Raw genomic sequence first — 25,796 nt, forward strand, 5'->3', positions numbered from 1 at the left:
ACCTACTAAGTCTGATCCTAGCCTGGGTCCTCCAGTACAGTCCCACTACTGTACATCATCCTGTGCAGTTCAACATTCACCTATTGTACTGGAGACAAAAGACATTTGATGAATAAAGTATTTAAAATAATGTTTTGTATGTTTTCTACTGAGTCTGACCATTGTAAGCAAAACAATTGGAAAATGCTTTCTTCATGCTTTATATATGCATTATAAATGCTGTATTGATGCTTTCTTCATACTTTATTAATGTTCACTAATCGAATGCGTCAGATTAAGCATATTTTCATGCGTATCACACTTTTTTGTCTTGATATGACTTCAGTCTGCCACATTTAAGCTGAAATGATGCCATTGTCATACATTATGACACAGATGTCCTGGGTAGTTTGAAGATGCATTCCGGAGCAAGGGAGCACATATTATCCCTCCCAATTTCTCAAAATGAAGTTCCAAAAGATAGTCATTTTTATTTTTTACAGAGGTAGCTAGACACTGCCACACTAGCAGTCCAGTAGATTCAAAACATAACACCACAACTCAATAGTTCTCATTCATTTATTTAATGCTCAGAATTCCACTATGAAAATCATATTTTATGAGACATAGGAACTCTTCTGTACAGCAATTGTGTTGTTTACTCTTCTGCCTTGCCCTGTATCATGAAAGAAAATAACAGTTTTTCATTCTTAACATATTCTGCATAGCCAACATTTCAATTTACCTTTGTTGGTCAACTTGAATTATATTTATTTACCGCTGTGGAAATTGGACATGGTTCAAGTGTGTGTTGATCAGAAGCTCTGTACCTTTCTGGAGTCGTGGGTCTTGGCCCTGAGTTTGTTGACCTGGGACTTAGCAATGTCAGCGTGCTCCTCAGTGTCCTTCAGTTCATGCTGAACCTTACGGAACTTGGAAATGTGCTGGTTGGCTTGTTCTTCCTGGGTTAGGGGATAAAGGAACAACACCAGGGGTTTATCAGGACAGCCCAACATTAGAACAGTCAGACAGAACTTCCAGATATGGTCTCAGAAGTTTTGTTACTCACAGATTCCTCCACCTCTCTTGTAGGCCTTGACCTTCAGCTCCAGCTTGTCCACCAGGTCCTGAAGTCTATTGATGTTCTTCTTATCCTCCTCAGTCTGGGGGGAGAACATCCATGTATCACTGCCCACAATCAGATCCACACTACAAACACCGGTCTTGGTTAAGGGTTTATGATGGTGTGTCCCTCTTACATGGTACAGTAAGTGAGCTCCTTGACCCTGTGCTAATTTTTGCGGACTCCCTTGACGGCATCGCCACCTCTCTTCTGCTTGGCATCCATCTCATTCTTCAGAATGAGTCCCTGCTAAATCACCCTGGAGTCCAGTTTCTGTAGCTGCTTCTTGCCACCCTTCATGGCCAGGTTCTCAGCCTCAGCCAGATGATGCTGCAGGTCCTTGACTGTAGCTTCCAGGTTCTTCTTCATCCTCTCCAGGTGAGCGTGGAATGTAGATTAACAGGATTGGCGTGATGAGGGCAGGAACACTGGAATAGGTCACATATTATGAGGACTTACATCAGTGATGGCCTTCTTTGCCTTCTCCTCTGCGTTCCTGGCCTCCTGGACGGTGTTGTCCACCTCCTCCTGCACTTGCACCATGTCAGCCTCCAGCATCTTCTTTAGTGTTCAGAAGGCTGGTGTTCTGGAGGTGGTACAACAATCATTGATCAGTGATTCGTTCAAATTCTGTATTAAGAGCACGTACAAGTCACACAGGATGTACGTTTCATACATTCAAGTGTTTCCCCAATAAATATGTACCTGGGAGTGCAGCCGTGTCTGTAACCTTCTCACTCATCATTATTCATGATTAATTCATGATTGTTCTTAATTATGGCATTATCATCAGGATTCATTTAGAAGTGTTCAAAAAACATCTTATCTACTCACTTAGAAAGAAAATTACTCCAGCCATCATTCACCATTCAGTTCCTGTTGGGCAAAACATAACACAAAACACAACCAAAACAAACAGCAAATGCATCCAACAGGTTTGCGCGCTAGGAATATTGGACCAAATACTAAACTTTCTGACCACTTTAGTACATTATAAATGAATTTGTCCAAATACATGACTTCTTCAAACGGGGACTAGATACACAAAGTGCTTACTTTCTAAACGGTAAAACAGATATGTATGAAAATACCTTCAAATAAAAGGTGACGTTCTGTACTGTTGTCGCATATGAAATATTTGATCTCAAATCGAAAAGCTGGAGTATAGAGCTAAATGTAAAAGTGTAGCTTCACTGTCAAATACATATAGAGGTGGGTGTAGTATATATATCGGTGTTAATAAAGTAATACTTCGAGAAAAATAAAAACTATTGGACATAGTTTGAGGCTTTAGAGTTGCTTGTTAAATGTCTGAGTGGCCAGCCACATTCTGTAAAATAAACAGAATCACTGTCTTCCTGTTTGATGATTGATGCTCAGTTGAACATACGGGTAACAATAAGGTAAGAAAGTAGTACTAAGCTACAGTTGAAGTCGGAAGTTTACATTCACTTAAGTTGGAGTCATTAAAACTCGTTACTCAACCACTCCACAAATGTCTTGTTAACAAACTATAGTTTTGGCAAGTCGGTTAGGACATCTACTTTGTGCATGACACAAGTAATTTTTCCAACAATTGTTTACAGACAGATTATTTCACTTATAATTCACTGTATCACAATTCCAGTGGGTCAGAAGTTTACATACACTAAGTTGACTGTGCCTTTAAACAGCTTGGAAAATTCCAGAAAATGATGTCATGGCTTTAGAAGCTTCTGATAGGCTAATTGACATAATTAAAGTCAATTGGAGGTGTACCTGTGGATGTATTTCAAGGCCTACCTTCAAACTCAGTGCCTCTTTGCTTGACATCATGGGAAAATCAAAAGAAATCAGCCAAGACCTCAGAAAAAAATGTTTGACCTCCACAAGTCTGGTTCATCCTTGGGAGCATTTTCCAAACGCCTGAAGGTACCACATTCATATGTACAAACAATAGTATGCAAGTATTATGGTAATATTTTATGTATCATTAAGGAAAATGTGGGAAATGTCAAAGGTAAAATATAGTAAACATGATTGACATTTTATAATCCAGATGCATGTCTAAATAAGGGATATAGCCAATACAGTGTGTAAACATGCTTTAATTAATGTATGTATATTATTTTTAAGTGTCTGAGGCATGCCACCAATATAATGAGATAAGGGAAAGAGGCAAAAGCGCCCATGGCCTTTTGGAGTAAACAACATGTGTTATTGGACTTTGAAAGATAATAGTGGCGTGGCAGTTAAATATGTTAATCAGTTGTCTTAAGGGGAGTAGCTGTATCAGATATGTATACATAACTGTGCATTTGGGTGTGTATAAAAGAGATCTCTGAGTCAAAGAGAGACAGCCGTTCCATGGAGTGGCTCGACTTTGTCACGCAAATAATAAAGTCTAATTTTTGTATTCACAAGCTCCAGTCTCTTGAGAGATATTTTTGAGTTGACTACTTTTGAGTCAAATATTTCTACGACAGTATAGACACCATGGGACCACGCAGCCGTCATAAAGCTCAGGAAGGAGACGCGTTCTGTCTCCTAGAGATGAACGTACTTTGGTGCGAAAAGTGCAAATCAATCCCAGAACAACAGCAAAGGACCTTGTGAAGATGCTGGAGGAAACAGGTACAAAAATATCTATATCTACAGTAAAACAAGTCCTATATCGACATAACTTGAAAGGCCGCTCAGCAAGGAAGAAGCCACTGCTCCAAAACCGCAATAAAAAAGCCAGACTACGGTTTGCAACTGCACATGGGGACAAAGATCGTACTTTTTGGAGAAATGTCCTCTGGTCTGATGTAACAAAAATTTTGGCCATAATGACCATTGTTATGTTTGGAGGAAAAAGGGGTAGCCTTGCATGTCGAAGAACACCATCCCAACCATGAAGCACGGGGGTGGCAACATCATGCTGTGGGGGTGCTTTGCTGCAGGAGGGACTGGTGCACTTCACAAAATAGATGGCATCATGAGGAAGGAAAATGATGTGGATATATTGACGCAACATCTCAAGACAGCAGTCAGGAAGTTAAAGCTTGGTCGCAAATGGGTCTTCCAAATGGACAATGACCCCAAGCATACTTCCAAAGTTGTGGCAAAATGGCTTAAGGACAACAAAGTCAAGGTATTGGAGTGGTCATCACAAAGCCCTGACCTCAATCCTATAGAAAATTTGTGAGCAGAACTGAAAAAGCGTGTGAGCAAGGAGGCCTACAAACCTGACTCAGTTACACCAACTCTGTCAGGAAGAATGGGCCAAAATTTACCCAACTTATTGTGGGAAGCTTGTGGAAGGCTACCCGAAATGTTTGATCCAAGTTAAACATATATATGTGTATGTGTATGTTTCCCAGTCCCTGCCGATGGAAAAACCCCGATGGTGTTCTCGGGGTGATGAGAGGTGTTGGGTTTGCGCCAGACATAGCGTTTTCCTTGATGGCCAAAAAGCTCAATTTTAGTCTCATCTGACCAGAGTACCTTCTTCCATATGTTTGGGGAGTCTCCCACATGCCTTTTGGCAACACGTTTGCTTATTTTTTTCTTTAAGCAATGGCTTTTTTCTGGCCACTCTTCCATAAAGCCCAGCTCTTTGGAGTGTACGGCTTAAAGTGGTCCTATGGACAGATACTCCAATCTCCACTGTGGAGCTTTGCAGCTCCTTCAGGGTTATCTTTGGTCTCTTTGTAGCCTCTGATTAATGCCCTCCTTGCCTGGTCCGTGAGTTTTGGTGGGCGGCCCTCTCTTGGCAGGTATGTTGTGGTGCCATATTCTTTCCATTTTTTAATAATGCATTTAATGGTGCTCCGTGGGATGTTCAAAGTTTCAGATCTTTTTTATAACCCAACCCTGATCTTTACTTCTCCACAACTTTGTCCCTGACCTTTTTGGAGAGCTCCTTGGTGTTCATGGTGCCGCTTGCTTAGTGGTGCCCCTTGCTTAGTGGTAGGGCCTTTCAGAACAGTGTGTATATATATATTGAGATCATGTGACAGATCATGTGACACTTAGATAGTGTGGTGTCTAAGGAATTTATGACTTTGATAACGTTTGCAAATGGTATCTTGGAGGATGTTGATTCAGCTTAGGGAAGCATCTGGGGAGCAGTTTTATAGGGGCACCCCATAAAACAGAGGAAGTCTGTTGTGTGGAGTCATGGGATTGGTCTGTATGGGAAAACACCCATATTATGTTACATAGGGCATAGGATATAAATACCACGGTTAAAACAAAGGAGGAAAGAATAATCATATTTGAGATTGGGCGGTTATTCTCCAGATATTCTGCAGATATCTGTAAATTGAAGCTGAAATACTCTGATGTAATAAACCTTTATAATCAAAGTACAGCGTCAGCGGATTTCCTTGTTTTCACAGCATAATTAGCAATGTTTTCTCGACACCACAAAATGGCGACGAGGTATTGGTCGTGTTGCGTCTTTTCTCAGCGTTCCATTCATGGGCGCCGAGCTGACTTTCGCTCCAGAGTCCGGCAGATAAGGGTGAGTTTTCTCACTACTTTGGGCACTGGTTAGTTCGTATGTCTGTGTGTGTGCGTTGAATGAATGCACCGTTAAGAACTTGCATGTGTGCTTTGCTGTTATTTGCTGTGGGATAGGAGTCCGTTCTAATTTTGTTTGCGTTGAAAGCAACGCAAACAGGGGGGAGTGTCTATAGGAATATTTTGCTTAAATAAAATTCAAGAAGAATAGAATGAAGGAATAAGGCCAAGGTAAATGTATACAAATTAGGCCATTGCGAATCTATGGAAGCCCTCAAACGAGGCGATCATTAGGATGGGCCGAAAATCCTAAAAGCATGTTAGGTGTATTTAGGTGAGTCCAGGGGGCTTGAGGTTGTGGTATATATATTCGGTTTCAAGTTACCGCTCAACATATGGTTGACTAATTATATGATTGATGTGACCGCTCATCGAATGTTCGCGGAACTCGTGGTAGCAGAAATTTAGGAACAATGGAATTATACGGCGCAATGGAGGTAGCATACTGCCTTAGAGGTCCATAGGAATGGGATAAGGCTCTTAAACTGTATGTATGTATGTGTATGTGTGTAGAAGAAAGTAGGTTTTGTGTTCAATGTTTTATGTTGGTTTGTGAGCTCTGTTAAATGTTACTGTTTGCCTCATGAAGAACGGAGGTAATGTTGGTGTGTCTACTTTCTGTTGTTTAGCTGGGAGAGAGCTCCCTCCACTCTGAAATCGCAGTGGTGAATGTACTACGCATGCGTGTGATTTTATGACTTTAGAGTTATGTAGGGCAAATGTGCCACTCCTCTGCCTGCACTGAGTTGCTGGGAGACGCAGACTCAGAACAGAGCAGACAGAGAGAGAGGAGTGGGGTATTTGAACACGAATGGAGAGTTCTGTTTGTTAAATAGGCTGTTGCTTAACGATTAAACTATTTGTTGAGATCTATTGAATTGATAAATGAGAGAGAGATGTTGACGGATTAAAATAAAAATAATTAAATAAATAAATAAATAAAATGTTATTGAGCTATTTATAATATTCCTGAGTTATTTCTTAGGGCGAGTATGACTAGAGGAATATTGAATGGTTGAAATAACTCAGTGAGTGCATAAACTACTAAATTATTGTCTGTTTCTTTGTTCTTCTGTCATATGAGAGATAAGGAGGAGACAGAGAGAGAGAGAAAGTGCTGACGAGTGCATCATGCGACAGAATGTGCTGCAACGGATCAAGTCAAATCAAGGCCAGTACTGTTCTATTTACAAAATGTACCTTCCCATAGTTGATATTTTGGTTGCCTAGCATATTTGATGTTATGACAATTTGACAAGGACTTGGCAACAGACTGATCAATTGATGAAAATAAGAATTGCATTTGAGTTTTTGTGCATAAGTGGGTTTGATTAGAGTTGAGTGGGGAAATCGAGTACTGACATTATTCTGTAAAATTAAGGTAATTGGGTGCTTATTAAGCAATGGGGTTTGTGAGTACTGTAGTGTTGCTGGATTAGAGGTCTTTATTTTTTTGGGATTGCTCTAAGGTGACTACTTTCATTTACTTTCCTGATTGGATGTGGTAAGATTGCCACTAATCAATAATTTGGTAAAATAAAATAAAATAAAATGAATAAATAAGTAAATTGATGAATGAATTAATTAATTAATTAATTAATTGATTAATTAATTAATTTGGGGAAGAAAAAAAAGAGGGAACTATAGGCTACATAGTCTAAAATAATGAAATAATTTACAATAAAGGAATATAAAAGAGTTGTTACAAGGGGGAAAGATTACATAAAAACTATGAAAGTAATTACTCCTGTTGATGTAGTAGAAAATAGTAATCCTTTAGTTAATGGTATTGCAAGGTTATCTGGAAAAGGGAATAAACGTTGGCCTGACATTGAACAACCATAGCTAGTGGAAGGGATTTTTAACCCTGACATCATCAACATGATGAAAGTAATTGAATAATAGAGAGAGGAAAGGCAGAAATGACGATAAAGATGAATCCCAAACTCCAAAAGTAGGAAGAAAACGAGATGTCTGGAAACTAATGGTGGATTGAGGTTAAGGAAGATGGAACTTGAAGATGATGAAGATGATGATCAGAGTGATTGAGAAGAGATCATGGGTGGATATGACTCTGTGATCAGAAGGAAGTTGGCAAGAGAGGAAAGAAGAATGATACTAGAGATTTGATCTCTGATGGAAGTTGAAGGAAGTTGAAGGATACTAGAGATTCGATCTCTGAGGAAAGTGAAGATGGAGAAAGCAATGAAGATTTGGAGATTAAAGGTGCTTCATGTTCAAGAGGATTTTATCCTACAATGATTAGCAAAGAAGAAATAGAAAGAGAGATAGACCGATGCGTATTATGCCTGGATAAGGGGAATAATTTAGAAGAAGACAACTGGAACAACAACTCAAGAAGCTGAAGATACAGAAGAAGAGAAAAAAACTGCTGAGAAAAGGATCCCAAGAATTGGAGGAGAAAAAGTATGCATTGAGGCCAAGGAAAGAGAGCACAAGTAAGAAGATGATGGAAGATGATATTTCGAGGACAGAACCTAGAATATAAGCCTTTGAAGAATACAGATATGTCAGATATACTTGAGAAGCTGTTTACTCTTCAAGATGGAGCATATCCTTGGATTTCAAAAAAGAAAATGGGAAGAAATGATGGTGGGAACACAGTCAGCCATAGGAGACATTAAGAGACTTTTGGCTAATCTCCTTGGGATTCCAGATATGGAAGAAATATTTCAGAGAGCTAAACTGCAGAGGGGACTGCCCTCACAAGTAAGGAGCAAACTGGCAGAGGTGGTTGGACTTGGAAGCATGACAAAAGGTGTCTATAGAGATTATATAGCCCATCAAGTGGATCTGTAGAGGAAGAAGGAACACAACTAGAAAGAACAAGACCAAGAAACTCTCAGAAAACTTGATGAAATACAACTGGGGGGAGAATAAGAAGGAGAAGAAAAGCTTTGGTTATGAAGAATCAGTGTGCACCAAATCAACAATCACTGCCACAGCTTCAACTGAACAAGGTCAAATGCAATTGTACTAGCCACAACTAGTGGTACAAGTTGTTTCATATCCATAGATAGTTTCTGGACTGAAAGAATTGGAGAGGAAGAGGACGAGAAGACTTAGAAAGAGGAAGAGGAGGAAGATTCAAGCCATACTTCCAGCAATCTTAAGAAGTGTGTTATGATTGTGGACAGGTTGGTGACTTTGCTGTGAGTGTAATGGGCCAGAAGGAAACACAAGAAAGAATTTCAGAGGAAGATACAGGAGCAAGTGAAGATCATCTGGAGGACAGGTGAACCCTTTTGGGGCAAGGAGCAAGGATTCTAGGGGTGCCTAGAAGATCCGAAAGGGGGGTGTCAGCTGGTAGCACCAGTTAGGGGAAAAAGATCCAACAATTGAAGTGAAAATAAACAACGGACCATGGGAAGTGATGGTGGATAGCGGAAAGGCTTTTATCTGTGTTCAGCCTGAAGAGATTACACATCTCACTATGTCAAAATCAACTAATTAGGAGGGGGATTTGGAGGAGTGAAGATCAGCGATTTCTGAAAATGATGATTTTGGCTCAAGGACAAGGAGAGTCATAAGCTGTACGGATGACACATGAATCTGTTTGAAGTGTGAAGATGGATTGAGAATCTATTAAGGAGAAGAGATGTTGCAAAAAGTTCAAGAATGTTTGTGATATCAAAGTAGTACTGATATTGGATTTGTGAAATCAGCCCAATTGAGGTGAAAGTTGAACTTCAAAGAGGAGGAAGACCTCCTTGGAAGAATCAGTATCCATTGAAAGATGAAGCAATTCAAGGGATTGAACAAGAAATTGAAGGACTTTCAAAAGCAGGTGTTTTGAAGACAATAGAAAAAATCCTTAGAGTAGGAATCAATTGTTATTTTGGGAGAAACCATGAGGGGTTGATAGTAGCGCCTCTGGACCTATTAGGTCTGATGATTTAGGAAGCTAGGGGTTAGCTAATGTTGCAAGGGGGGAAGATTAGGAGTAAGATTATAAAGGAGTAGGGTTTTTTGGGAACCATATTTGCTTGAAAAGATTGACTATATCATAGGAAGGAGGACAATCTGTCTGAAAAATAATGTTTACAGGGGTGACTGTTATTCTTGGTTACATTCCTACACCAAGAGGGGAATAAGATGTCAAACTAGGCTAAAAGATGCTCAATCGTTTGCCAAGTTTTTGTGTAAAGAAGTCATAAGCAGGTGGGGACTTCCGGATCACATATCCTAAAATTAGTGGGAAAGGAATTTGTGGATAAATCAGTGAAATGGTTTTTGAAAAGTTAAGAGAAAAGTCAGATTAAAAAGTGTAGAAAACTAGGGTTGAAGGAACTCTAGGACAGTCAGCTAAGCTTCAATGTTAGTAGTAAGAGAGAGAGAACAGTGGTGAAGGGAAATTTAGAGTTCAGTGGGAAGATAGATATGGTAGGAGTTTAGATCTGTAAGGAGCAGATGCATTGAGAAAGTATGCGTTGTTGAATGATAAGAGAAGAGTGAAGATTGAGGGTGATTGTAGTATCTATATTTACAATTCCCAGCAGGGGGATCAAGGTGATTGTGAATATATTTTTTTATAATTTTTTATAATTTTTATAAAGTGAGGGATTAGAGTTGGGAATGAGAGTTAATGTAGTGACACTAGTGGTGATAGATGGAAATACAAGTAAAGAGTTCAAAGCTTTGGGGAAAATGGATGAATCAACAACAATTACATCAACACTTCAGTCTATTAAAACAACAGTAAGAATCAATTCAACTCTTTCAACATTGACAGTTATTAAAGCTAGAAATATATCACATTTGATTACAAGGGAGCCAATCGCTCCAGCACCAATTTTAGAGGAAAAGACTGTCATTAGGGTTAGGATGGGTGGTACAGCTCATCTTCCTTGTAGATGTGAGAGAAGGAATGTGTAGAGGTGAGATTCCTCTCATGTGGAGAGATAATTATGGAGAAGAAGTGTTGTTATGAAGACTAGAAGTAGAAACTGTTTCACCTAGTGAAAGGAAGTATATTTTGTAAAATGATATGAAGTGTAAGAGGGTTATGAGTGATTGCTAACTTATTTTGAGTAATGTTAGAGGGAGAATACTATCATGGAGGTACAGGATGAGTTGTTTGATTTTAATAGACGACAAGAAGATATATCTGATCAATACAGTTCGTTAGGAAAGAGAGAAACTAAATGGAAGGCATATGGATTTGATTTTTCTGTTTGGAAATTAAAGATGGATGGGCAGGTAGGAATCTTTGGTTCAAGGAGTTATCTCATTCTGTAAGATCAGTGAGGAATCTTGAGGGTCCATGTCTGTTGAGAATTCCAGCACTAGGAACATGGGGTTGTATCTTAGAGAAGGTAGCTAAACCTCTATCAAGTATGTGTAAATCTTATGTTTTATAAGGGCTGTTGTATCAGCAACAATCATTAAGAGAGAAAATAATGTAGTTGTGGAAACATTTGTTTAGGCCTAGGTTTAAGTGTTATTGGTTAAGTGAATTAACCTATGTGAATTTGTTAGATGGGAAGGAAAATCAGTTAACAGCGATTCATGAAGCTATGGAGGTGAAACCAGTGAGGGCTAAAAGCTGTTTTTGTTGAAATAAAACATATGATGGAAAGAGGATGTTTAGGGGAATATCAGATGGTGATGATTATATGATGACTTTGGGGTAAGCAGGAACATAAGGTTAGTAATGAGAAATATAATGTAACTTTTGATGTTTCATTTAGTAAGGAGAGAAGTTTTTGCATGGTAATGTGCCTATTGGGAATTTTAGAAACATCTGGGGTTTGTGGTGAGAGAATATATTCTTACCCTATGGATGGAAAGGATGTTGTTACATGTTGAAGTTGAAGCTTCCATATGAGGTTTTAAAAATTAAAAGAGGGGAAGCAAGGGGAAAGAGATATATCTGATTCTGAAAGAGAGAAGTTTAATAGTCTGGGAAGCCTACCATTGGAGGATAAGTCTAGGAGAGAAGTGGGGATTTATCCATGGTTTGGTGTAACATTTTGGGAAGATAACATAGATAATATTACCTATAATTTGAAGGGTTTTGCAAATGAAACGATAAGAGGGTTTAACCTTCTGTCAAGACTCAAAGGAGTATTGATGGATAGATATCAATTTTGAATTTTTCACATGGGTTTAAATATTATGGTGATTTTAGTATTTTGTGATGAATCAAAGGGGGGAAATGGTATGTGATTCATTTTATATATCATTTTTATATTTTTAGTTGATATTGATGTTTTAATTTGAATGTGTTGTTTTGCAAAAGATACTGTTTGGTCTTTTCTTTTCTTCCAGAAGAATATGGGGGAATGTGTAGAGGGGATTCAAATACTCAAACATGGACAATATGAAAGGACAATATGAATGGACTGGAGGAAATGGAACAAGGAAGGTGTGGAAATGTTCCGATTCCATCATCGATGATGCATTGGAAGTCGACACTGCTGAGGAGATGAAGTGTAGTGGACTACATTCCAGTGTCTGCAATGATATATAGACATATTTGCATGTGTAATACATAATTTGTGTCATATTCTTTCTGTATACATTTTTGAAGAATGATATTTGCTGTTATTGGGTACATGTGGGGATCTCAGATGTTTTTGTTTATTTCGTGGAAGCTTAGGGATATTGGGTCTAGGCAGGGATAGAGAGAATCCACAGGAGGGTCCGATGGGTTGACCAGCCTGAATGTGGACATTTTTGATTGTATTTTGTTTGCTGAGGCTTTCATGTGTATTTAATTGCATCATAGTTTAAAATGCATTGATAAAGATTTATGAATTGATCTGGAGTACTTAAGTGGTTGCCTGGGGCAGAGGGGCCGTGAGAGAATTTTACTGTCTTGATTGATGGAGGGATTTTTGGAAAGAAAGTTGCCAGACAGGTTTTTCGCTCTCACACTCCATAAAGATTTGTTCATATTTCATAGAAATGTATTTACACTCCATAGAAAAATGTGTTTTTGGTTTATTGTTAAAAGATACTCAATAAGAGAAAAAAATTTATTTGTCATAATCCTATTATTTTAGTTTTCGAGACTTAATTTGTCTTGAAGGGGGGAATATGTGGTGTCTAAGGAATTTATGACTTTGCTAACGTTTGCAAATGGTATCTTGGAGGATGTTGATTCAGCTTAGGGAAGCATCTGGGGAGCAGTTTTATAGGGGCACCCCATAAAACAGAGGAAGTCTGTTGTGTGGAGTCATGGGATTGGTCTGTATGGGAAAACACCCATATTATGTTACATAGGGCATAGGATATAAATACCACGGTTAAAACAAAGGAGGACAGAATAATCATATTTGAGATTGGGCGGTTATTCTCCAGATATTCTGCAGATATCTGTAAATTGAAGCTGAAATACTCTGATATAATAAACCTTTATAATCAAAGTACAGCGTCAGTGGATTTCCTTGTTTTCACAGCATAATTAGCAACGTTTTCTCGACACCACAATAGCACACTGGTGGACTTTATTTAACTAATTATGTGACTTCTGAATGTAATTGGTTGCACCAGATCTTATTTAGGGCCTTCATAGCAAAGGGATTGAATCCTTATGGACGCACCACTTTTACGTTATTTATTTATTTGAATTTTTTGAAAAAAGTAATTTTTTTCATTCCACTTCCCCAATTTGGACTATTTTGTGTATGTCCATTACATGAAACCCAAATAAAAATCAATTTAAATTACAGGTTGTAATGCAACAAAATAGGAAAATCGCCAAGGAGGATGAATACTTTTGAAAGGCACTGTAACTCAGTACAGATTACTAGAAACATTCTACAGTAGGCATGGATTTTTTTTACAACAGTCAGTTGCTGGGTTGATCTGTTAAGATAGCCTCTGAGCTGTCCTAAAGTTAGGATGCACCTTTTGAGGATTTTAGCAAGTTATTATGATGCTCCTTAATGTCTCAAATCCAAACTGCAGAGAAGATAGGGCAATGCATTTAGGAGCTCTTGTTCTGTAATAGCAGAAATCCTAATGTGGTCCTAAAGTGAGCTAAGATAAAGGTGTTACCAAAAAAGGGTGTTACCCAAATTAGTTTCTGTTGATAGGACATGGCAGTGTTGTTTTACAATGTTCAGAATGGCATGTGACTGTGGCTCATACATACAAGGAAAGAGAACTGAGAACTTCTTGTTGTTTTTGACTTGGGGTTTCAGGTATTGGAGTCCTTCTTTCTCATTTACTTTTGAAACAGCATCCTCGAGCCACAGTCAGAGAATACAAATATTTACACAACATTACATTTTGACTGCAACTGTCACAAGGTAAGACAACTCTATTTTCCATAAATCATCTATTGTTTGTGGACTTTCTATTGAATGGTTAGCTTTAGCTCTTATATCCTTGAAAAAACTCCATTAATGTACTTACTGAAAGCACACCACTGTTATTGCCCATACCTCAAGCGTATTATTCCACACTCTTAAATTTACTTAAGTTACTTGAATAACTTTATAACAAAATAAGTAAATGTTGTGTTTAAATGACCATTATTTTTTATTTGTGAGGTATTTGAATGCCCTAAGGCCTCAGGAAAACTTGCAGACAACAGTGGAGGATCAGGGTCCTATATAAAAAACTAGTCTCAGTCCTGACTTAAAACCTGCTTTAAAAATCCAAAAAGGTTTACATATCACTGTCCATCAATGATCCCCAACCTAATTTACTGAGCCTGTGCAATTGTGACAAATATGATGGATATATGTTGCTCTAAGAGTTGTGTGAAGTTGGTAGAATCTTAATTAAAATGATTCACAGTTGTAATGGTTGCCTAAGGTGCTTCCACCAAATATTTACTCAGCGCACTGGAGACTTATCCAATTATGATATTCCAGTTATTTATTAGGTTTTTTTGGGGTGTAGTGTCGAGTAATGTTGCTAATTATGCTGTGAAACAAATGAGTCTGCTTATACTGTACTTTGATTATAAGTTTTATTTATATCACAAGCTTTCAGCATAAGTTTACAGACGTCTGCAGCATCTGGAGAACAGTGTCCCAAAATAAAATGTCTGTTCTGCCCTTCTTTGTCCCAACCCAGTACTTATAATCTTTACCAAGATATGGGTGGTTTCCCATACTGACCAATCACCTGTCTCCACCCAACAGACATCCTCTGTTCTATGGGGTGTCCCTCTAAAACGGATCCCTCTAAAACTGAATAAACATCCTCTCAGGTTCCACTTGAAAACATTAGTAAAGTCATAATTCTTCATACACTACAGGGGAACATTTTCTATATCTGGAGTAGGTTGTGTAGATCTGTAGGGGAAAACATCTAATGTAATCCCTTTTTATATTTAAATTTAAGGCAGCAAAATGTGAAAGAAGTTCAGGGGGTTTACACCTTCTATAAGCACTGTAAATCCAATGACATGGGGAAATGTTTTGTTGATTTCACATTGAAATCACATTAGTTGACAACTTAACCAAATGTAAATCAAAACTAGATGTTGAAATGACGTCTGTGCCCAATGGGTTCTATTACTGATACTACTGTGTAATTCATTTAACTACTTTTCTAAATTGAACTACTTTTATTGTGTTTTCAGGATAAGATGTCTGCTGAAAACTTCAATGATAATCCTGACATAAATGATATTAAGAACTATGCCAGGTTCACCCCAACAGAGAATGCAGCCAAGGCAAAGGAGCCCCTGGACCATTTGAAGAACGTGATCCTTAACATCGCAGGGGAGAGAGGGGTGGGAAACTCCACCTTCGTTAATGCCTTACTTGGACTCAGGGACGAGGGCGAGGGAGCAGCAGAAACTGGAGTGACCAAGACCACCACGAAGGCCATCAGATACTCCCACCCTACCATGCCTAACGTGTACATCTGGGACCTTCCCAGTATCGGCACCTCAAACTTTAAAGCCCCAAAATACCTGAAGGAGGTCCCGTTTGAAACCTATGACTCCTTCATCATCATCAGCACAAACAGATTCAAAGAGAACGACATCATGCTGGCAAAAGAGATCCAGAAGATGAAGAAGATGTTTTACTTTGTCCGGTCGAAGATCGACAATGACATCCAGGCCGAGGCATGGAAGAAGAACTTCAGGGAGGATAAGTTGCTCTTCAAGATCAGACAGAGCTGCGAGGAGAACCTGAAGATCATTGGGAACCCTAAAGTCTTCCTTATCTCCACCTTTGTTTGAGCTGGGGAAGTATGATTTCCAGCAGCTAATTGACTCCCTGGGGGAACACCTGTCAGAAAACAAGAGGTCTGCCTTAATCCAGTCTCTGCTGGTTTGCTCCGGGATCATGATTGAAAATAGGAGGAAGGAGCTTTTCAAATCTGCCTGCGCTGCAGCTGCTGCTGCCTCCACCACAGCAGTCATACCCATCCCGGGCTTCTCAGTGGGCTGTGAGATTGGTATTATGCAGGCCTTCTTCCACAAGGCCTTCATAGCCTTTGGACTGGATAAGAAATCCAGTCTCGCTTCACTGGGGGAGTCGATGAGAAGATGGTGGCTAGAATGCTGCGTACTAAAGCCATGGTGGCAGCCAAGACTATCAAGGTTCTGTTGGCTGGCATACTTTCCTTTGGTAGTATTGGGGCAATGGGGGTGGCCTTTGGCACTACACTACACCTTCTGCACGAGGGAATAAAAGAGATGGTGGAAGATGCTAAAGCAGTGCTCATGGAGGCAGGCGTACAATGACTGTAAATGTGCCTTAAGCTTTCGCTGTAGTGGACATGCCATATCTAAAATGCATCTGTAACAAGCTGCAGGGTGTAGCACAAAGGTGGGTAGTGAGAGACAATATAGAGATCCAGCTCACAGGAGCATGGTTAATATTAGTATCGATAAATAGAACTCCATGTATCAGTGGTAAACAACGTATTGAGAGAAAAATGTAAAATGTTGAATTTTGTTTGAAGCTATAAAGTTGCTTGTTATATACCTTACATTGGTCGTTTTACGAATTGAGTACATTTTGTGTAGTGTAACTTGATAAAATAAAATATATAATTTTACCAAATTTTACAATTTTGTCATTAAGACCACATGTTCAACTTAATAAAATAAATATGTTTTCCCATCTCAAGGTGTAAAAAAGTATATGGTAAGTGCCATTACAGTAACAGCATTGATCATAACAGGGCTGAGGTTCCATCATAAATCCCCTTGACAGGGGGAATGGAAGCCTGTTGTGTGCAACAGGGAATGAAAAGCTTCACAAGAAAATAAACATAGTTTAGCTAAAGTTAGCTAGCAAATTTTTTTGCACATTTAGAATTTCATAAATACTGATTCTACCACCACAAAACACCTTAGCTAGATGTAGAATTAGGTAGTGAAGGCATTGGCTAGGCCTGGCTCCCCAGTGGGTGGGCCTATGCCCTCCTAGGCCCGCCCATGGCTGTGCCCCTGCCCAGTCATGTGAAATCAATAGATTAGGGCCTAATGAATTTAGTTCAATTGACTGATTTCCTTATATGAACTCTGACTCATCAAAATGTTAGAAATTGTTGGTGTTGCGTTTATGTTTTTGTTCAGTATAATTCCAATATCATTATAATTATGTATATGTGGAAATTGCATTGAAAATTCCACATCGAAACTTAAAATACTTTTTCATCCTATATTGTGGGGTCTGAAACACAACCAAAACTAACTGCAAATGCATACAAGTTTGTAGAGTCACAAGTTTGATGTAGTCATTGCGTGCTAGGAATATGATACTTTTTTTCCCCACTGTACAAGCCCTTAACCAACAATGCAGTTTTAAGAAAAATAAGAGTTAAGTAAAAAATATAAATACAAAATAATTAAAGAGCAGCAGTAAAATAACAGTAGCGAGGCTATATACAGGGGGTACTGGTACAGAGTCAATGTGCGGGGGCACAGGTTAGTCGATGTAATTGAGATAATATGTACATGTACCTGTAGGTAGAGTTAAATCAAATCAAATCAAATGTTATTGGACACATGCGCCGAATACAACAGGTGTAGACATTACAGTGAAATGCTTACTTACAGCCATTAACCAACAATGCATTAATTTTTTTATAAAAATAGTAAAAAATAAAAAATAAAAAAAAGTGTTGAGAAAAAAAGAGCAGAAGTAAAATAAAATAACAGTAGGGAGGCTATATATACAGGGGGGTACCAGTGCAGAGTCAATGTGCGGGGGCACCGGCTAGTTGAGGTAGTTGAGGTATTATCTATGCATAGATAATAAACAGAGAGTAGCAGCAGCGTAAAAGGGGGGGGTGGGGGTGAAACAATGCAAATAGTCTGGGTAGCCATTTGATTAGCTGTTCAGGAGTCTTATGGCTTGGGGATAGAAGCTGTTAAGAAGCCTTTTGGACCTAGACTTGGTGCTCCGGTACTGCTTGCCGTTTGGTAGCAGAGAGAACAGTCTATGACTAGGGTGGCTGGAGTCTTTGACGATTTTTAGGGCCTTCCTCTGACACCACCTGGTATAGAGGTCCTGGATGGCAGGAAGCTTGGCCCCAGTGATGTACTGGGCCGTACGCACTAACCTCTGTAGTGCCTTGTGGTCGGAGGCCGAGCAGTTGCCATACCAGGCAGTGATGCAACCAGTCAGGATGTTCTCGATGGTGCACCTGTAGAACTTTTTGAGGATCTGAGTACCCATGCCAAATCTTTTCAGAATCCTGAGGGGGAATAGGCTTTGTCGTGCCCTCTTCACAACTGTCTTGGTGTGTTTGGACCATGATAGTTTGTTGTTGATGTGGACAACAAGGAACTTGAAGCTCTCAAACTGCTTCACTACAGCCCCGTCGAAGAGAATGGGAGCGTGCTCGGTCCTCTTTTTCCTGTAGTCCACAACCATCTCCTTTGTCTTGATCACATTGAAGGAGAGGTTGTTATCCTGGCACCACACGGCCAGGTCTCTGACCTCCTCCCTATAAGCTGTCTCATCGTTGTCAGTGATCAGGCCTACCACTGTTGTGTCGTCAGAAAACTTAATGATGGTGTTGGAGTCGTGCCTGGCCATGCAGTCATGGGTGAACAGGGAGTACAGGAGGGGACTGAGCACGCACCCCTGAGGGGCCCCCGTGTTGAGGATCAGCGTGGCAGATGTGTTGTTACCTACCCTTACCACCTGGGGGCGGCCCGTCAGGAAGTCCAGGATCCAGTTGCAGAGGGAGGTTTTTAGTCCCAGGGTCCTTAGCATAGTGATGAGCTTTCAGGGCACTATGTTGTTGAACGCTGAGCTGAAGTCAATGAATAGCATTCTCACATAGGTGATCCTTTTGTCCAGGTGGGAAAGGGCAGTGTGGAGTGCAATAGAGATTGCATCATCTGTGGATCTGTTGTGGCGGTAGGCAAATTGGACTGGGTCTAGTGTTTCTGGGATAATGGTGTTGATGTGAGCCATGACCAGCCTTTCAAAGCACTTCATGGCTACAGACGTGAGTGCTACGGGTCGGTAGTCATTTAGGCAGGTTACCTTAGTGTTCTTGAGCACAGGGACTATGGTGGTCTGCTTGAAACATGCTGTTATTACAGACTCAGTCAGGGACAGGTTTTAAATGTCAGTGAAGACACTTGCCAGTTGGTCAGCGCATGCTCGGAGTACACGTCCTGGTAATCTGTCTGGCCCTGCGGCCTTGTGAATGTTGACCTGTTTAAAGGTCTTACTCACATCGGCTACATACAGTGTGATCACACAGTCGTCCGGAACAGCTGATGCTCTCATGCATACTTCAGTGTTGCTTGCCTCGAAGCGAGCATAGAAGTAATTTAGCTCGTCTGGTAGGCTCGTGTCACTAGGCAGCTCGCCTCTGTGCTTCCCTTTGTAGTCTGTAATAGTTTGCTTGTAATGGGTATGCTTGTAATCGTTAAGGACTTTTCAGGATAAAAAATAAATGGAATGGAGCTAAGCACAGGCAAAATCCTAGAGGAAATCTTGGTTCAGTTTGCTTTCCACCAGACACTGGGATATGAATGTCACGGTTTCGGCCGAGGCTGCTCCTTCTCCTTGTTCGGGCAGGCTTCGGCGGTCGTCGTCCCCGGAGTACTAGCTGCCACCGTTCATTGTTTCTGTGTTTGTTTGGTTTGGTCTGTTTTGGTACACCTGTTTCTCATTTGTCTTGATTGTGTGTCCTTTAAGTTCTCGTTGTTTCTGTCTTGTGGTTGTGTGTAGTTGTTCTTTGTCAGCAGGTGCTTCCAGTCAGTTTGTGCTCTATTCTGTTTTAGATAGAGAGTCCGCACTTGTTGTGTGTATTTTGCATGTATACGCTGTGTGCGTTATTTTTCTCGTGCCTCCGGCTCTGTTTGTAGCCATTCATTCTGTGGACTTTACTAAAGTATTTTTGGACTAGCATCTGTGTCCTGCATCTGATTCCTACACCACACCTACGCCGTTCTGACAATGAATTCACCTTTCGGCAGGACAATAACCTAAAACACAAGGCCAAATCTACACTGGAGTTGCTTACCAAGAAGACAGTGAATGTTCCTGAGTGGCCGAATTACAGTTTTCATTTAAATCTACGGCAAAACCTGAAAATGGTTGTCTAGCAATGATCAACAACCAGTTTGACAGAATTTAAGAATTTCAAATAGAAAAATTGGTAAATGTTGCGCAATCCAGGTGTGGAAAGGTTTTTTAGAGACTTACCCAGAAAGACAGCTCTAACCCATCCCCCCCCTTGACGCGCAGCTCCAGCAGCGCGCCAACCCCGGCCTCAGGGACGGCCAGGAGGATGCGGAGCAGTGCGAGCCGGATGGTGACGGTGGAAATCCTGCAACAGGGAGGGATCGAGGATATCCCTCACCGGGACCCAGCACCGTTCCTCCGGACCGTACCCCTCCCACTCCACAAGGTACTGAAGGCATCCCACCCGACGCCTCAAATCCAGGATGGAACGGACAGAGTATGCTGGGGCCCCCTCGATGTCCAGAGGAGGTGGAGGGACCTCCCGCACCTCAGACTCCTGGAGCAGACCAGCCACCACCGGCCTGAGGAGAGACACATGAAACGAGGGGTTAATACGGTAATCAGTGGGAAGTAATAACCTATAGGTGACCTCGTTGATTCTCCTCAGGACTTTGAACGGCCCACAAACCACGGGCTCAGCTTCCGGCAGGGCAGGCGGAGGGGCAGATTCTGGGTTGAGAGCCAGACTTGATCCCCCGGTATGAAGACCGGGGCCTCACTGCGGTGGCGGTCAGCGTTGGCCTTCTGACGACGCACGCCGCGTTGGAGGTGAACGTGGGCAGCGTCCCACGTCTCCTCCGCGCGCCGAAACCAGTCTCGGTCTGGCTCTGGTGCCACGGTGCCAGAACCAGTTGGTAACCTAAAACACATTGGAATGGTGTTATGTTAGTAGAGGAGTGGCGGAGAGAGTTCTGGGCATATTCTTCCCATAGCAAGAACACCGACCACTCCCCCGGCCGGTCCTGGCAGTAGTACCGCAGGAACCTACCCACATCCTGATTTACCCGTTCCACCTGCCCATTAGACTCGGGGTGGAACCCAGAGGTCAGGCTGACCGAGACCCCCAGACGTTCCATGAACGCCTTCCAGACCTTGGATGTGAACTGGGGACCTCGGTCATACACGATATCCTCTGGTACCCCGTAGTGTTGGAAGTCGTGTGTAAACAGGGCCTCCACAGTTTGCAGAGCCGTGGGGAGACCGGGCAGAGGAAGGAGGCGGCAGGCCTTGGAAAAGCGGTCCACAGCGACCAGGATGGTGGTGCTACCTTGGGAGAGGGGAAGATCAGTCAGGAAATCAACACTTAGGTGAGACCATGGTCATTGTGGAACTGGTAAAGGTTGTAACTTACCCACTGGGAGGTGCCTAGGTGCCTTACTCTGGGCACACACCGAGCAGGAGTGGGAGGGGTACGGTCCGGAGAAACGGTGCTGTGTCCCGGTGAGGGATATCCTCGATCCCTCCCTGTTGCGGGATTTCCACCATCGCCATCCGGCTCGCCCTACTCCGCGTCCTCCTGGTAGTAACCGAGGTCGGGGTCGGCGTGCTGCTGCAGCTGCGCTTCAAGGGAGGGGTACTGTCACGACTTCCGCCGAGGCTGCCTCCCCTCCTTGTTCAGTGGTCGATAATCAATACACGGGCGTAGACCGCAGTCTTTCTTCTTCACAAAGAAGAAACTCGAGGAGGCGGGTGAAGTGGAGGGACGTATATACCCCTGGTGCAGGGACTCGGTGACGTATGTTCCATAGCCGCCGTTTCAGCCTGCGACAGGGGGTACACATGAACCCGGAGGTTTATCGCGCAATCCCCCGCCCGATGAGGTGGTAACTTGGTAGCCTGCGTTTTTACAAATGCATGCGCCAAATCGAGGTATTCGGGGGGAATGCACACGGTGGAGGTACTGTCTGGACTTTCCACCGTGGTTGCACCAACGGAAACACCTAGACACCTACCCTGACACTCTCGCGACCACCCTGTGAGAACCCTCTGCGGCCATGAGAAGGTGGGGTTGTGGAGTGCTAATAAAGGGATACCTAATACCACAGGGAAAGCAGGGGACTCAATAATAAAAAAAGAGATCTGCTCACAATGAGTCTCCTGAGTAATCATGGTGACTGGTGCAGTAACTTCCTGAACACACCCGGACCCTAATGGTCGACTATCAAGTGCTCTGATGGGGAGTGGAATGGATAGGGGAACCAATGAAATGCCTAGACGACGTGAGAATGCCCTGTCCATAAAGTTCCAAGCTGCACCTGAATCTACTAGCGCCTTACACTGGGGAACTACCATGTGATCGGGAAAGTAGATGGGTAGGGTACAGTGGGCAGCAGAGGGCTCTGAACGAGTGTGGGTTTTCGATACCTGGGGTGATGCGAGAGTGCCCTGCCTGCCGCCTCCAGACCCAAAAGAGTGTTTACGACAACGTGTGGTGTACTGTCACTTCGTGCCACCAGAGTGGCACTGTCGCTGTCGTCCTCCTCCAGAATTCTGAAAAGCTATCCAAGGATTGTTCCATAAGGTTGTTTTCTAGGAAGTGATGTTGGTTGTTGTAGAATACGTTTCATTTTCTTCCATATTGTTATAGTGTTCTTACCTATGAAGTTGTTAATATTCTTAACTTTATCCTTTGAAAAGCACAGGTTGAAAATGGATTAAATAAATGTTTTCCTCATCAATCTTCACACAATACCCCATAATGACAAAAAAACTGGTTTTTAGAAATGTTGGCAAATGTATAAAAAATTAAAAACGTAAATATATTTCTTACATAAGTATTCAGACACTTTGCTATGAGACTCAAAATTGAGCTCAGGTGCATCATGTTTCCATTGATCATCCTTGATTGGACATGATTTGGAAAGGCACACACCTGTCTATATAAGGTCCCACAGTTGACAGTGCATGTCAAAGCAAAAACCATGAGGTCGAAGGAATTGTCCGTAGAGCTCCGAGACGGGATTGTGTCAAAGCACAGGTCTGGGGAAGGGTACCAAAACATTTCTGCACCATTGAAGGTCCCCAAGAACATAGTGGCCTCCATCATTCTTAAATGGAAGAAGTTTGGAACCACCAAGACTATTCCTAGAGCTGGCCGCCAGCCAAACTGAGCAATCAGGGGAGAACGGCCTTGGTCAGGGAGGTGAGTTCCAGAGTTCCTCTGTGGAGATGGAAGAACCTTCCAGAAGGTCAACCATCTCTTCAGCAGTCCACCAATCAGGCCTTTATGGTAGAGTAGCCAGACGGAAGCCACTCCTCAGTAAAAGGCACATGACAGCCCGCTTGGAGTTTGCCAAAAGGCACCTAAAGGACTCCGACCATGAGAAACAAGATTCTCTGGTCTGATGAAACCAAGATTGAACTCTTTGGCCTGAATGCCAAGCGTCACGTCTGGAAGAAACCTGGCCCCATCCCTACAGAGAAGCATGGTGGTGGCAGCATCATGCTGTGGGGATGTTTTTCAGCGGCAGGGACTGGGAGACTAGTCAGGATTGAGGGAAAGATGAACGGCGCGAAGTGCAGAGAGATCCTTGATGAAAACCTGCTCCAGTGCACTCAGGACCTCAGACTGGGGTGAAGGTTCACCTTCCAACAGGACAATGACCCTAAGCACACAGCCAAGACAACGCAGGTGTGGCTTCGGTACAAGGCTCTGAATGTTCTTGAGTGGCCCAGCCAGACTTGAACCCAATCGTGCAAAGAGAAAAATGTGCAGTTTTATAGCTAATCTTATGCTATTCTACACATTTTGCCATGAAGCTGAGAGAAAATGTTGCTGTTCTAAAGCTAATCTCCTGTAATTCTACACATTTTGCCATGGGGAAGAGAGGAAAATGTGCAGTTTTATAGCTAATCTCATGCTATTCTACACATTTTGCCATGAGACAGAAAATGTAGCATTTCTTTAGTTAAATAAAGCTAAAATATAGGTGTGTTGACTGTGATAAATGCACTGCATTATGAGCTGTCTTATTTGCTAAATGAACAAATGAAGTAGGCAGTGGAATATAGTCATAGAAGCAGTGACATAGCTGATCTTAGCAATGCGGGTGTATTTACATAAACTAGCGTTTCTTTCAATTGTATTGCACAAAAATAGTCTGCGGGAAGCCAGAAGTTAAATATAATTTCATTTCAACTTACTGTGCCGGTGGGCAGGAAGGTTGGTCATTACGAAGGGGGGAATTTGAGACAAAATCTCTAAAGGATCCTATTATTAAACAGACTTTTGAAACATGGGTCTGTTGTAGACCCACTTCCTCTCTGCTTACCTCGTGTCAAAATAAAAGTCCTGCACGTCTGCCATATGTGGACAAACTGGGAATAACTTGTGGGGGACTTTCATTTTGACACAAGGTAAGTAGAGAAGAAGTGTACAGGTACAGGCTAGTAGTTGGTGATGGTCTCTTGGATCCAGGGCAGCAGGACACAGACCTTGGTGTAGACACCAGGGTAGTTGGGCTGGGCACAGCCAACACCCCAGGACACGATGCCATGATCTCTCCGTTACACACCAGGGGACCGCCAGAGTCACACTTAGAGAGAGACAGAGGGAGGGAGGGAGGGAGGGAGGGAGGGAAAGAGAGAAAGAGAGAGAGATAATTAATTAATATATAAATTAATTAATTAATGAAATGATTAGTTTGCGAAGTTGCAGGGGTATTGTCTGTATCTGACAGGCGTCCTTACCTCCCTCCAGGTACACGGCACACACCATGGTGTCAGTAGAGCCCTCCAGGGGCATGCTGCGACGTTCAGGCCCTACCCTACCCAGGCCCGATTGCTTCTGTCAAATTTAAGGTCTGGCCCGAAACCCGAAATCAGAAATAACTTCCTCCATTAGTAAATCCATTAGCTGCTCCTCTCTGTCACTCGGTCTGCATGAACTCTGCTCATGGCGGCTTTGTGTCTGTGAGTATCAAGCAACGGCTCCGCTTGGGCTGCTCTGCTCAATGACGAGGCATGAGAGAGCAGTTAGCTGTTAGCTACGTTTAGTCACTCTACATTCTTATTTTCTGTGGAATAATCTCTCCTGTTTTATATTTGACGAGGTCCTCTGTAGCTCAATTGGTAGAGCATGGCGCTTGTAACGCCAGGGTAGTGGGTTTGATCCCCGGGACCACCCATACATAAAAATGTATGCACACATTACTGTAAGTAATGTCTGTCTCCTGAGTGGCGCAGTGGTCTAAGGCACTGCATCGCAGTGCTAACTGTGCCACTAGAGATCCTGGTTCGAATCCAGGCTCTGTTGCAGCCGGCTGTGACTGGGAGACTCATGGGCGGCGCACAATTTGTCCAGGGTAGGGGAGGGAATGGCCGGCAGGGATGTAGCTCAGTTGATAGAGCATGGCGTTTGCAACGCCAGGGTTGTGGGTTTGATTCCCATGGGGGGCCAGTATAAAAAAATAATGTATTCACTAACTGTAAGTTGCTCTGGATAAGAGTGTCTGCTAAATGACAAAAATGTAAGTCACTTTGGCTAAAAAAAGCGTCTGCTAAATGGCATATTATTATTGTTATGATCTTAGTGAGATATGACAGTACTGCCCAGCAGAGCACGAGCAAATGACTCAGCTTTGAATATCAATTTAGTGATAAACGAGTCCTGCCTGTACCCTAGTTATTGATGAAAAAACAACCCAATGTATAATGCCGTGGCCCATCCGGGCTCGAGTCGGGTAGCAGAGCTCTAGGTGTCATTGATC

The 25,796-nt window shown here is 42.0% G+C and overlaps 1 protein-coding gene across 1 annotated transcript in view; it reads right to left on the reverse strand.

The window, feature by feature from the left end:
• Positions 1-25,796, reverse strand: part of LOC311139364 (sperm acrosome membrane-associated protein 6-like) — a gene marked incomplete at its 5' end in the record, with an annotated part of 1,014,348 nt that overhangs the window by 576,939 nt on the left and 411,613 nt on the right. The window lies entirely within an intron of this gene.

The sequence above is a fragment of the Coregonus lavaretus genome (assembly GCF_964263955.1).
Source record: "Coregonus lavaretus genome assembly, chromosome: 13".
Classification (NCBI taxonomy): Eukaryota; Metazoa; Chordata; class Actinopteri; order Salmoniformes; family Salmonidae; genus Coregonus; species Coregonus lavaretus.